Below are 13,153 nucleotides of genomic sequence, written 5' to 3'. Positions count from 1 at the left end.
GTTGGCTGAGTGGGTTCAAAATGACTGAGATCATTCTGGAAAGTCCTGCGGCTAGGACTCTTTGATTGACAACTGAGGGAAAGGTGGGACATGGGGAAGTGAAAGAGGGCATTTAGTCTTCGGTGATGCCTACTGTCCACCTACGATATAGTTTCACTCTGTACTGTACAGACGTACGTGATGCTGCATAACTAATGAACATCTCAAGATGTTTGCAAGCAATGTGTTTGCAAATTATATTGAAAAGTCCTAATAAACAGATTTTTTTGAAAACACAAATGATGACCACAAACACCCCCAGGTCCGGAAGGAAAGCCCCCAGAAGTCCCTGGATAGAAGAGCCCAGCTCAGCCCGGCTCCTGGCCGAGATTTCCTCCAGGATTATTCAGTCTATTTCTACAAACACAGCAGAAGGTGCTGACAATCTCCTACCTGAGCAGAAACCCGTGCAGACATTTCCAGGCTCCCTCCTCCTCCTGGGGCTGGGGTGTGGCAGGTGCAGATTCGGGGTTTAAGAGGTGGGGGGTCTCTGAGGGTCTGAAGATGACGATTACTGCCAGACAGACATAAGGTCCTTCCTCCTCTGCAACAGTCTGAGCACAAGAAGCAGGAAGTGATGTCAGCATCCACTGCTGATGCTGTCTCTGCCGTCGCTGACCCGGAGGCCCTTGTCCTCCTAGGCAAAACACAAACCAAACTCGGAGGCAGCCAGACACTACTCCCTCGCACATGCGCAGACCGACATAGCCGTTTGAGGATGAGAAGGAGCTTTTAGTTGGGCCTGAGATGAACGAGGCCAAAACTCGCAGAAAACTGAAAAAGGTAAAAAAGAATGTCTCACCAGGAATTCTGTTTTTTTCACCAGAAATCGATATCCTGCATTTCTTGTTAGAGAGATGCAGACATCAGCCCTCTCCTCCCCACAGCTTCAGACCTAGACAGACTGGACTGACGGGGGCTCTGGGGGTGATGCCGCCAGTGCTCCCAAAAGGAACAGAGGCAGAAAACTAAAGAAAATTCTGGGCTGGAAACCAAGGGAACGGGAACATCACCAGGGAAAATCAGTGCCTTCCTTGCTGCACTGACACTCTCTCCCTGCACTGTCACCAACTCCCTGCATTGCCACTGATTCACTGTTTGCAATGCCTCTCACTCCATTCCTGCACACCTACTCACTCCCCGCATGTTAACCCCTTCTAGCACTGCCCCTGAAAACCCTTCCTGCACTGTCACTGGCTCACTGTTTGCACTGCCTCTCACTCCCTCCCTGCACTGACTGACTGATTGCACTGCTTCTCACTCCCTTCCTGCACTGTCACTCCCTCCCTGCACTGACTGACTGATTGCACTGCCTCTCACTCTCTTCCTGCACTGTCACTCACTCCCTGCACTGCCACTGGCTGACTGATTGCACTGCCTCTCACTCCCTTCCTTCATTGCCAGTCACTTCCTGCACTGCTACTGACTCACTGTTTCTCACTCCCTTCCTGTACTGTTAGTCACTCCCTGCCTCTTAACCCCTTCCTGCACGCCTCTCCCTTCATATACGGCCACTGACTCTTTCCCACACGGTCACTGACCCCCTTCCTGCAATGTGACTCACTCATTTCCAGTGCTGTCTCCCACTTCCTTCCTTCACTGCCTTCCACTCCCTGCACTGTCACTCCCTCTAATGATCACAACTACCTTTCAGTGCCGTCGGTCACCATTACACAGCTCCACCTCTCCGCCCTGTGCTTATTCTCTCTCTCACTCTGGTATCTGCTTTGTGCATCTCAGTGCTTCCCACGGATGTCCAAGCATCACTTTTGGCCTTGTTCTTCCTTGGGCGTTTCTGCACTCTTTTCTTCACGGCCTTCTCTTTCTTAATCCAACCACCCCACCTACCCAAACACAGACACCGCAGAGACAAAGAGAGGTTTGCCCGTACCCAACTCCAGCGTCCAGCACCTCCTTCCCTAGGTTCGGCTCCTGCTTGGGCCTGTGGGGTATCAGTATGAATCCCCTGGCTGCCTCCACCACAAGATGGAAGTCTGTGATCACCTGCAACGCCTGATGTATTTACCTTTCCAATTGATTTTTTTTTTAACCGTAACTGGGGAAGCAGATCGCATTGTGTTTGGTAAAACTACTTTAGGCGTTCTACCACCTTAGTAATTTTTATAATCGAGCTGCAATGATATTTTGGTTAGACTGTCGACTGCCAGCATATAGTAAAAGTTTACAAAGATAAGTATAGATTAACTACATCTATGCATTTTGAAAATATGTATAACAAAATATGTATTTTCTGTGCTAGAGCAGTGAAAATAAATGTGGCCCAGTAGCATGTAGAGCGTGCATACTAATGAAAGCATAGGCATGTATTTATTATTGCAGTGCAAAGGGCAAATGTGAGCTTATTAGCACAGTGCACCCAACTGACAGGCGAAAACCGTGTTCTAGTGCCTCACAGATTGCTTGGATTAATTACTTTATATAGGAAAACAATTCTAATATTCATGATTTCTCTTTAGTGTGATTTTATTTTGCTGCACAAATGTCAAACTTTATACACTGGTTTTGTTTAAGTAGCCCGTGTTAAAACCAATAATCTTGAAAAATACCGTGGCATAAAGCAGATGTGCAGAGTGTAATATATTTGTGAGTGTGGAGTCTTCTGTACTGTACGCGTAATTCGAGAAGGTTATGGTCTGATAGTATCTTTCCTCGTTAGGACACACAGAAGTAATTTTGTGGGATAAAGCAGTCCAAGCATACAGAGAGATCATAGGGAACAGAATAGGAATTCTTCCTCAACCCTTGTGCTGCCATACATCCGGAGGTGCCCATTCCATCAGCCATGTTTGGTAAAACTACTTTAGGCGTTCTACCACCTTAGTAATTTTTATAATCGAGCTGCAATGATATTTTGGTTAGACTGTCGACTGCCAGCATATAGTAAAAGTATACAAAGATAAGTATAGATTAACTACATCTATGCATTTTGAAAATATGTATAACAAAATATGTATTTTCTGTGCTAGGGCAGTGAAAATAAATGTGGCCCAGTAGCATGTAGAGCGTGCATACTAATGAAAGCATAGGCATGTATTTATTATTGCAGTGCAAAGGGCAAATGTGAGCTTATTAGCACAGTGCACCCAACTGACAGGCTAAAACCGTGTTCTAGTGCCTCACAGATTGCTTGGATTAATTACTTTATATAGGAAAACAATTCTAATATTCATGATTTCTCTTTAGTGTGATTTTATTTTGCTGCACAAATGTCAAACTTTATACACTGGTTTTGTTTAAGTAGCCCGTGTTAAAACCAATAATCTTGAAAAATACCGTGGCATAAAGCAGATGTGCAGAGTGTAATATATTTGTGAGTGTGGAGTCTTCTGTACTGTACGCGTAATTCGAGAAGGTTATGGTCTGATAGTATCTTTCCTCGTTAGGACACACAGAAGTAATTTTGTGGGATAAAGCAGTCCAAGCATACAGAGAGATCATGGGGAACAGAATAGGAATTCTTCCTCAACCCTTGCTGGCATACATCCGGAGGTGCCCATTCCATCAGCCATGCATCAAGGGCCCCTACCTCATGGCTTGCAATAGATTTGGGTAGAGAGGGGTATGAGCATTCGGGAACTGCACTGAAAGGTGTTCTGACAACGCTGTTCTTATTCAGGAGTATTTTAAATCACAACTCACATGTGAGGTTTTGTCACATGCAATGGCTTCCTTCTTAGAGTTGTCCTAACAGTGAGTGGCATGCTCTTGTTAGCCTTAGTTCTGCCCTTCTGGTCCACTGTCTTAAGGGTATTGATTCCTTTAAGCCAGGATCTGATAAAGGGACCCCAAGCGGTGCAAGTCTCCTGGTGTTCTAGAGGCAAATGTTATCAACAGCCTGCCAAGCACCCTGAGGAGCTCTTGCAACACCTTCCCCATGCACTTCTGAGTAATGGCCACCCCCCTCACTGAATCTTTCCTCACCTGAGGTCCCGACGCAAGTTTTCTTGCTTGGGGGGACCTAATGGGGCTTGGTTGTCTGGAGGGAGTGAGCTCTTCATGAGTAGTTGTGCACAAGGTGATGGCTATACTTACTCAGGATTTGGCCACCTAATGGGACTTGGGTGTCCCGAGGTAGTGGACTCTGTGAAAATGTGTCCACATTGAGAAGAATATGTGTAGTAGGGGTTTGTCCACCTAATGGGCCCTCTGTGCCTAGAGGCAGTGTACTGCAGTCTAATTTATTAATATAAGCACATATGTTTATGTAATTTATGCTTTACATACTTCTGTGTCGTTTAGTACTTATTTACATATTTTAAAGGATGCAGTACTTTGTAGAGTAAATTGAACAGCAGTAGTGATGCCTCTTGAGATGTTGTTAGTGAAATCATCAATGATGTCCTTGAACATATCATGAGTGATGTAATATGTGAGGTCATATGCGGTGCATGGCGGGGAAATAAGTTCTAATTTGCTCAGTAAGCTAACTGGTGAATTTCAATGTGTTTTTTAGTTTAAAATAATATTTTTAACTGACATTTGTAACTAAATGTAACCTCAATTTAACCTTTGTTTTTTTGCTTTGTTATGGTTACCATTTCTTTTACGTTTTGTTTCTTATTCTAGAGCTGCCTTTAATTTGAAACTTGAGTATTTCACTGCTATCAGGGAAACCTTCCTTGAAAATATGAATTGAGGTAATTATTGTATTATACATTCTGAAGTGTGTTTAAATGATATCTGATGGAACGTAGAATGTTATATTTGATGTAATATGATTCTTTAACATGGCATATGTGTAAAAGACTTACTATCTTAATAAAAACATTATGGGCCTGATTACAACTTTGGTGGAGGGTGTTAATCCGTCCCAAATGTGACGGATATCCCACCCACCATATTACAAGTTCCATAGGATATAATGGACTCGTAATACGGTGGGTGGTATATCTGTCACATTTGAGACGGATTAACACCCTCCACCAAAGTTGTAATCAGGCCCTATATGATTAGGATTTCGTTTTAAAACAAACATGCAAATTCAATTAAAAGTTATATTTAATTTAGTATGGCTAATGAGTTGAATACACTGTATAGATGCATGAGTTATAGTAAGATTTCGACTGGGTGCGAATTATCACTTTGTTATCACTATAATTTTAGAATTGTAAAGTTTTGTTTAGTTTAAGTTGGTTTTGATGGAAATGTTAAATTAAGTTTTCCTAACTATAACTAGCCTTCAACCTTTGTTTTTTCATTAATATGCGCACACACACATATTCACTACAAAAACAAAGGCTACAGGGATGTTATAGTGAGGTTCAAATTTTACACACATAAAACTATAAAAATTCAGCAGTTATAGTTATCTCAAGAAACCATAATGTATGTCGTAAGGTAACTATAGCTCATACCCCCGCTATGCACAGTTTTCTCATCAATAATTTTATTGCAAATATGCAGTGCTATTGTCAATGATATCATAGAAGATGTCATGACAGATGTAATATATGGGGTAATTAGCAGTGCAAGGCGAGGATTTCATGTGTGTAAAATCTGAACATAAACATAACATCCCTTTAACCTTTGTTTCTTTAGTTTTCTAAGTTTTTAAAATTCTATTTTGTAACTATAATGTCCCTATAACATTAGTGAATTTCTATTTTTTTTTTTAAATGTAAAGTAATGTTTATTTACTATACATGAATCCAACTGCCACTGTGAACAGCCTTTAGCCGTCCAGTTCAGAGGGTTGGCTGTAGGTCCTGCCCCGAACCCCCCGCATGCAGCCAACTCCACACTGCGCACGGCCTTTGACAGCCAACCCCATGCTGCACAAGGCATTCGGCTTTGTGCAGCATAAGGTTGACTGCAGGGCCTGTCCTGTGGCCATGCCCTACCACCAGCCCCTGGCATGCAGCTACCCCACACTGTGGGTCTGTGAGTGGATGTTTGAGTGGTTGTAAGTGTGTGTGAGAGGGTCTGTGAGTGGTTGTGTGAGTGTCTGTGTCGGTCTGTGAGTGGCTGCATAGGTGTGTGAGTGGTTGTGTGGTATGTGTGAGTGACTATATGGGTCTGTGAGTGGATGTGTGAGTGGTCAAGGATTCACGCAGGGGGATGCGCTGAGTACTGCTGTGGATTCGCAGATCCTTGTGTGGACTAAAACAAGTTTTTGGGCAATTTCTTGCCCATGAGGTGTCCCTCACAGACCCCTCCATCACAGACCCCTCCATCAGTCCCATGAGCCCAGGGTACCCCTGCCCTGACCCATTCTGTTCCCCCCTCCCATTTTATCCCCCCTCCTCCCATTCCCTCCGGGACCGAGTCCCGATATGCAAAATGGCGGACGCAACGTTTCTCTCAGGTTGTGGCCAGTCAAAAACAGCATTTCTAATGGCAAATGGATCTGTGGATCCATCGCAGTAGATCCATGATGGATCCGTGTCTCAAGATATACATCTTTTTTCTTTAATAACTCCAAAACTACTTAGCAATTACACCAAATTACGAAAAGTACTTGTAACAGGTACAGACAGAAGAGACATAGACCGGTAGTTGAGAAATAGATCATTTATTGTTTTCAGAACCTTATAGTCAGGTTTCTTGTGTAAGACTTTTTTTCATAATTTATTTTGATGTACTAAAGGAAATTGTTTTTTCTTTCTCAAAAGAGTTACTTCACTCTTTTTTGTGGTCTTGGTGTTTTTTTCTCTTCTCCCAGCTTCCTCTCTTTTTGACTTCCTCTTTAGACACCACATAGACTCTCAGGGAAAAGAATAAAAGATGCCCTGAAGTACTGTCTTACAGTACAAGCATGATACTCTTCACCAGCAGTGCTCTGCAGTAGGGATCCGGGTCATGTTTTTATTACTCGTTGTCTTTTATGCTAATTTGTGCTTCCTGTCTGAGCCATGATGACCAACATCATAAAAGTGTAATTCAGTGAGATTGTAAGCACTCCCAGTGCAATTGCCTTCATTTACTAAGCAAATCAACACTTTCCTGGTGCCATATGGCCCTCACTCCGAGCTGCAGACATCATAGTGACCTCCGCACCTCTCTCCCTCAGGTGACTCGGGCTGAATGCAGTGTCTTTAGTAGTCTTGCTGGGGTCAGCTGCCATCTGCACTTCTCCCTCGTGGATCTCCTCATCCTCCCTGTCCTCATGCCATGATGGCCTGCAGGTCCTGCTCTTGTGCTCCTCCATTGTCCTGCATTGTTCCTTCTCTGTCTTCTCTTGCAACGCCTCACTTCTCCCATTGTTTCACGTCTCTCCTGACAGGTGTCGGCTGAACTCCCCTTTCCCTGCATCATCTTCCCTCTTATCGACCTCTGCAGCCAACTCATTGGGCAACATCTCGCCCATTTGATTTTCACTGAGGGACAATGCTAGAGGTGTAACCTCCATTTCCCAGTGAGCTGTGATGGCCACAATGTTGAAATGGTCATGCACACCTCCATTACACTCCATTACCCAATGTCCCGTGATGATGGCCATGTTGTAATTGTCATGAACACCTCCAGTACAATACTCTTTCTGGATCAAGATCTAGCTTTCTGCCAAATTTGGTGTAACTCCGTTCAGCGGTTCGGGCTGTAGTCATGTCTAAAATCCCTTTTGGAAACTGCACGGGGAAAATGCATTTTGGGACCCCTCATTTCTCAACCCTCGCTTGATGAATCACTGTTCTGCTTTACTTCAGACCAAGAGGGAACAAAATGAAAGGAATGCAAAGAATGCAGCACTCTTAGTCTGAGTAATGAATTTATTAAATTATTAAGGCACTTCACATGTTACACGAAGATAATAATGTGAGTACTTAAGGAGAATGCAGCAACACACATGCAACTCTTAAAATAGACACAGAAGTCAAATAATAATAATCAAAGAAAATGCAGTACATCAACAATGAATATAATATATATATATATATATATATATATCCAGTGACTACGTATTCATTGATGCACACTGCAAAGCTAGATATTAAGAATTAAAGATGCATCACCATGGGGCTTGAATCCAACATCATCCTTTGTCTGCCAACTTCAAGTTGTGGAACCCGTGACAACCAAGACAACAGAGAACAACTCTGATAGGATTACTCCCTCAGCAATGCGTTGATCCCCAGAGATGAGTTCCTTCTCTCCCTTTCTTTTCCATCCTTCTGCGTCTGTGGCTGCCCCGATTCACTTGTTTATTATCTTGCTTGTTAACTTTCCTGCTGCCTTCCTTTCTGTCCAGCCCTCTCTTGCAGTACCTCTCCCATAAGCATTTATTATCTATCCCATCAATCAGTGCTTTAGTAATATATTTATTAAAAGTGAGTGTTTAAAGATAAACTGAGAAACACTCCTGCCCTGATGGCAAAGCTATTAGTAAATTAATAGGCAAGTCATGTAGGATTATGTATACCCTATATGTGGGCTAGATTTATTATACATGGAGCAACCGTTTAGTGTATTTAATCAAACAAAAGGGGATTTTTTTACAGCAGAAATGCTCAACTCACATATTTGAAGGTGCACTCATATGTGAGAATGAAGAGAAAGGTGACTGTAAAATTCAATGTTTGCTTAGGATCACACAATTTGAGACCCGTTTCCGGGTCAAGTACATTACAGTTAGGTCGAGTAGATTATTCAAGCTACTCGACCTGCAGGTTTAGTAAAACGTTTATGATTTTTCGAGGCCTGATATATATGCAGTGACTTCATATTAATGCATGCACACAGCAAAGCTAGATATTAAGAATTAAAAATGCATCACCATGGGGCTTGAACCCAACATCATCCTTTGTCTGCCAACTTCAAGTTGTGGAACCTGTGATAACCAGGACAAAAGAGAACAACCCTGATAGGATTAATCTCTGAGCAATGCTTCTATCCCCAGAGATGAGTTCCTTCTCTCCAGTTGTCAAGCTTCCCCATCTTATATACTTTAAACAAACTTAAGAGGAGGGTTCTAGAAACCCCCCTCCCTTTGAGCAAGTTGTGAAACTTAGGCGCTGGCCTTACCAGGTCAGTGTTGAAAAAACACGATAGAGACTGGCCAGATCTCACAGTGTATTTTCAAGACCTAGTCTTACCCTGCTCCACCATTAACATTTTCAGCCAGGTACATCCTTATCTGTATTGCCTCCCCCAATGTTATGTCCTCTTCCTTGGTGAGAAAAAGTGAAAACACGTTAACAAGCTGTGCGCGTAAAAATACCTGTGCCACCAGTGTGACGGCATTTGAAGCTAAGCTAAGCACAAAACGGAGTCAGTGGTCAAGATGGAGCTGGAGGTTAATTACAGATAGCATTACAACCATCAAAAACTTTCCAGACAGCAGCTGAAGTGAGTAGAAAACTAGTTTTGAAATTTTCATGAAGATTTAAAGTTATTAGCAAAATGAAAAACCCTTTTCATATGGAAATTAGGTCCTAACTTTTAACTACCTACTGGCAAACGCAGTAGGTAGTGTGTGTGTATATATAAATTCACTGAGAACTGATAAAAATATAGGTTAAAGGGACACTAAAGATGTCAGTTAAAGCATACGTACAACAAAACCACTGAAATTCACCAGTTATAGTTATATCAAGTAACTAAAACTAAAAAAAAATTCTGCCATAAAGTAAATATAACTCACGCCCCTGCCATGCACAGTGTTGTCCACAATTATGTCATTTCAGTTTTTGCAGTGATGCAACCAGTGATGTCATAGAACATGTCATGAGTGATGTAAAATGTGAGATCATTAGTAGTGCATGGCGAGGGCACAAGTTATGTTTACTTTAGTGTAAAATTATAGTTACTCATAGATCTATCTGGTGATTTTCTGTGGTTTTGTTTGTTTAAAACAGTTGTTGTAACTAAGATTTACAAATAATTATAACATCCTTTTTACTTTTGTGAACATCTGAGAATTTACACTGTAAAGAAACTTTATTATTATACCCAACTATAACTTCACATTAACCTTTGTTTCTGTCATTGACTTTCTATTTTTTTAACGTAAAATAAGATGTCCATCACCGTGCGCAGCTTGCGGTTGGGTTTAGAGCCTGGCCTGCACTCAGTCACTCACTGGCACCCAACACCCCACAGGCACCAACCCACCGCAGCACACAGATGCTCATTTATTATTCTTTTTAGGTCTCTGCTTTAGACAGCACACATTTTGAACAGAGACATGTATATACTTTATGGGCTTCAGTCTGCCCATAAGGTTCTTATTTGCTGACCCCATCGTCACTCTCCTAATCTTACTCCACAGTTGTAATGGCATGCATGCGTCATGCCTCTTCCTGTCTTCACTCCTTCCCCACGAGCATGTACCAATTACTACCATTCATCCACTCCTCCCATTTTAGATTAGTGTTTAGGGACTACTTTTTTAGTTTGTTTTCGGTACTCAACACAAGCGTTTGTGTTTTCAACTGATCCTTGCTCCAACACACATCTTTTGTTTCTCTTAAGCACTTAATACGATCGCTTGCTTTGGGGTTTTTTCAGCTGAAAACACAAGCACTTGTTTTAAGCACTGAAAACAAACAAAATAAATACACATCGGAGCACGGAGTGGCGCCAAACTCAATTGCTTGTGTTAAGTGTTCTTAAGGGCCTGCAACCCTGCTTCCACATTTTTTAATCGTGGGAGTCTGCATCCGTGCCTCCACGTATTTAGTCTGGCAGCTCTGTTCCGCTGTACCTATGTATTTAGTCTTACGGCTCTTGTGTTCCTGCTTCATAGTAAGTAATCTCTCTGACCTGCACCACTGGTTCAGAGGATTTCATTTCATAACTGAGCTGCTGCTCTTGAGTATTTAACCTAAAAGTGGCATATACATATTCCTGAGTATTTTAATTTACAGCTCTCTTTCCTCGCTCGGACGCACATTTTTTGGTTTCTTTTGAGCACTTAACACAATCGCTTAACACAAGTGCTTGCTTTGTTTGTTGTTGGCTGAAAAGTAAGTGCTTGTGTTAAGTGCTGAAAATAAACACAAAATGCGCCTCAGAGCCTGGAGAGGCTGAAAACACAAGAGCACTTCAACCAGGAAGTGTTGGCCGCCACCTTGGACTTGGCTTCAAGCTAAAAAAAAAAAAAAAAGAAAAGGGGCAGTATAGGATCACGTTGACCCCTTAGCTCTGGTGCTGAGGTCCCAGAGGGGCCCCTCCAGGACAAAAAAGCATTTTTAACATTTTTGCCACAAATTTGTGGTGGATCCATGAATTTGCAGCTCCCGGGTGGGCCAGGTCCTGAATGCGTTCTGGAAAAAAAGGAGGGGGGCACACAGGGCCCCCCTTATATGGCAAGGACAACATATGGCTCAGTACATTGATTTGTTGTTGTGGTGTGTGTAATTTCTGTGCAACAGACCACTACTCCTAAATGTTACAAGCCAAAGGTAAGTAAGTGATGGCTCACAGTCCTCAGCCATGTGTCTGGGTAAATAAGTAAATAGGCGTCTGCTTCCCAGAGGCTAGTTGTCTTCAGCGTGGGTGCTGTTGCCTCACTGCAGTCAGTAATGTGAAGATGGCCAACATATTTGTCATAGAGCTTACATTGTTCTTTGGGTCAGCTAAAGATCAATACTTTCCCTATGTAAGTGAGGAATGTCCATTGACATGATTTATGTGCCATAACGTTTTCCGTAATTCCTTGTGCCTACATGTCAGCATGTGCCCTTTTCTCTCCTTAAAACATCTGTAAGCTGCTATTTCAATCATGTTCTCCTTATGTTGATGGGATGGTGTCTGTATTCCCTCACATATATGTGCATAGCAAACTGTATATGAAATAAGACATTTACAATGGGGGATCATTTCATGTTGCCCACAGGCAGCATTGTCACACCATTGTTTATTGGCTGACACATTCCCTCATGCGACACAGCATGTCATTTGGCATGTACAACGGCATTAGCAATGAGGGACACAACAGGTGTGTAGAAAAGTGCTGCTTTTGACATGGTTATACCCACACTTTTTCCCTGATATCTGTTGCTAACTTGACTGAGTGTGTGCTGGGATTCTGCTAACCAGGCCCCATCACCTGTGTTCTTTCCCTAAACTGTATCATTGCTTCCACAGTTGGCACACCTCTGGCACACAGCTAAGTCCCCTGTAAAAGGTACCAGTGGTACCAAGGGCCCTGTGGTCAGAGAGGGTTCCTAAGGGCTGCAGCATGTATTATGCCATCCTAGAAGACCCCTCTCCAAACACATGCACACTGCCATTGCAGATTGTGTGTGTTGGTGGGGAGAAAAAGGTGAAGTCGACATGGCATCCCTCTCTGAGTGCCATGCCAACAAACCACTGCCTGTGGCATAGGTAAGTCACCCGTCTAGCAGGCCTTTCAGCCCTAAGGCAGGGTGCAGTATACCACAGGTGAGTGCATGGCTCCATGAGCAATATGCCCCTATAGTGTCTAAGTCCAATCTTACACCATGTAAGTGCAGTGTGACCATATTGAGTACATGGGCTGGGAGTTTGTCATTATGAACTCCAAAACTCCAGGATGGCATCACTGAATGATGGGAAGTTTGGTATAAAAAATCTTAGCTCATTAAACCCACACTGGTGCCTGCATTGGATTTATTGTAAAATGTACACTGAGCGCATCTTACAGCTGCCCCTGAAATTCATCCAATTCTCTAGTGTGTAGCTGACCAGTCTATACCAGCCTGCCATTACCAGATGAGTTTCTGACCCCATAGGGCGAGTGCCTTTGTGCTCTCAGAAGTCAGGGACAAAGCCTGCTCTGGGTGGAGGTGCGTCACACCTCCCTCCCGCAGGAAAAACAACACTTGGTGGTGATCCTCAAAGGCTCCTGCCTTTTGTTCTGCTGCCTCATGGCACTCTACTAGTGGAGATGCCTGCCCCCAAATGGACCAGGCCCCACTTTTGGCACCAGGTCAGGCGGGAAAATTAGTCAATACCAGGAGGTGTGTCCACCCCAGCTGGGACCACCCCTAGGGTTCCCAGAGCTGAGGTGAACCCCTCCTGGCAGAATCCTCCATCTTGTTGTGGATGGTGATGGCCAATAGGGTTAGGTATGTGCCCCCTCTCCAAAGAGACCCTCAGGGTCAGTAGCCATTGGCTACCCTCAGGGTCAGAAGCCATTGGCTACTGCCCTCTGACCCCTTTAACGCCCCTAAAT

At 43.2% G+C, this 13,153-nt stretch overlaps 1 protein-coding gene across 1 annotated transcript in view; it reads left to right on the top strand.

Moving 5' to 3' along the window:
* The first annotated feature begins 490 nt into the window (after positions 1-490).
* LOC138287354 (zinc finger protein 268-like) overlaps positions 491-13,153 on the top strand; it is a 36,608-nt gene continuing 23,945 nt past the window's right edge. Inside the window, exons 1-2 of the mRNA XM_069227723.1 lie at positions 491-822; positions 4,627-4,697. The gene's annotated coding sequence lies outside the window, so the exon portion shown is untranslated. The remainder of the gene's footprint in view (positions 823-4,626; positions 4,698-13,153) is intronic.

Source organism: Pleurodeles waltl, chromosome 4_1, assembly GCF_031143425.1.
Source record: "Pleurodeles waltl isolate 20211129_DDA chromosome 4_1, aPleWal1.hap1.20221129, whole genome shotgun sequence".
In the NCBI taxonomy this organism is placed as follows: domain Eukaryota; kingdom Metazoa; phylum Chordata; class Amphibia; order Caudata; family Salamandridae; genus Pleurodeles; species Pleurodeles waltl.
The sequence above is the reverse complement of the archived record's forward strand: the minus strand, read 5'-3'. Positions and strand labels throughout refer to the sequence as shown.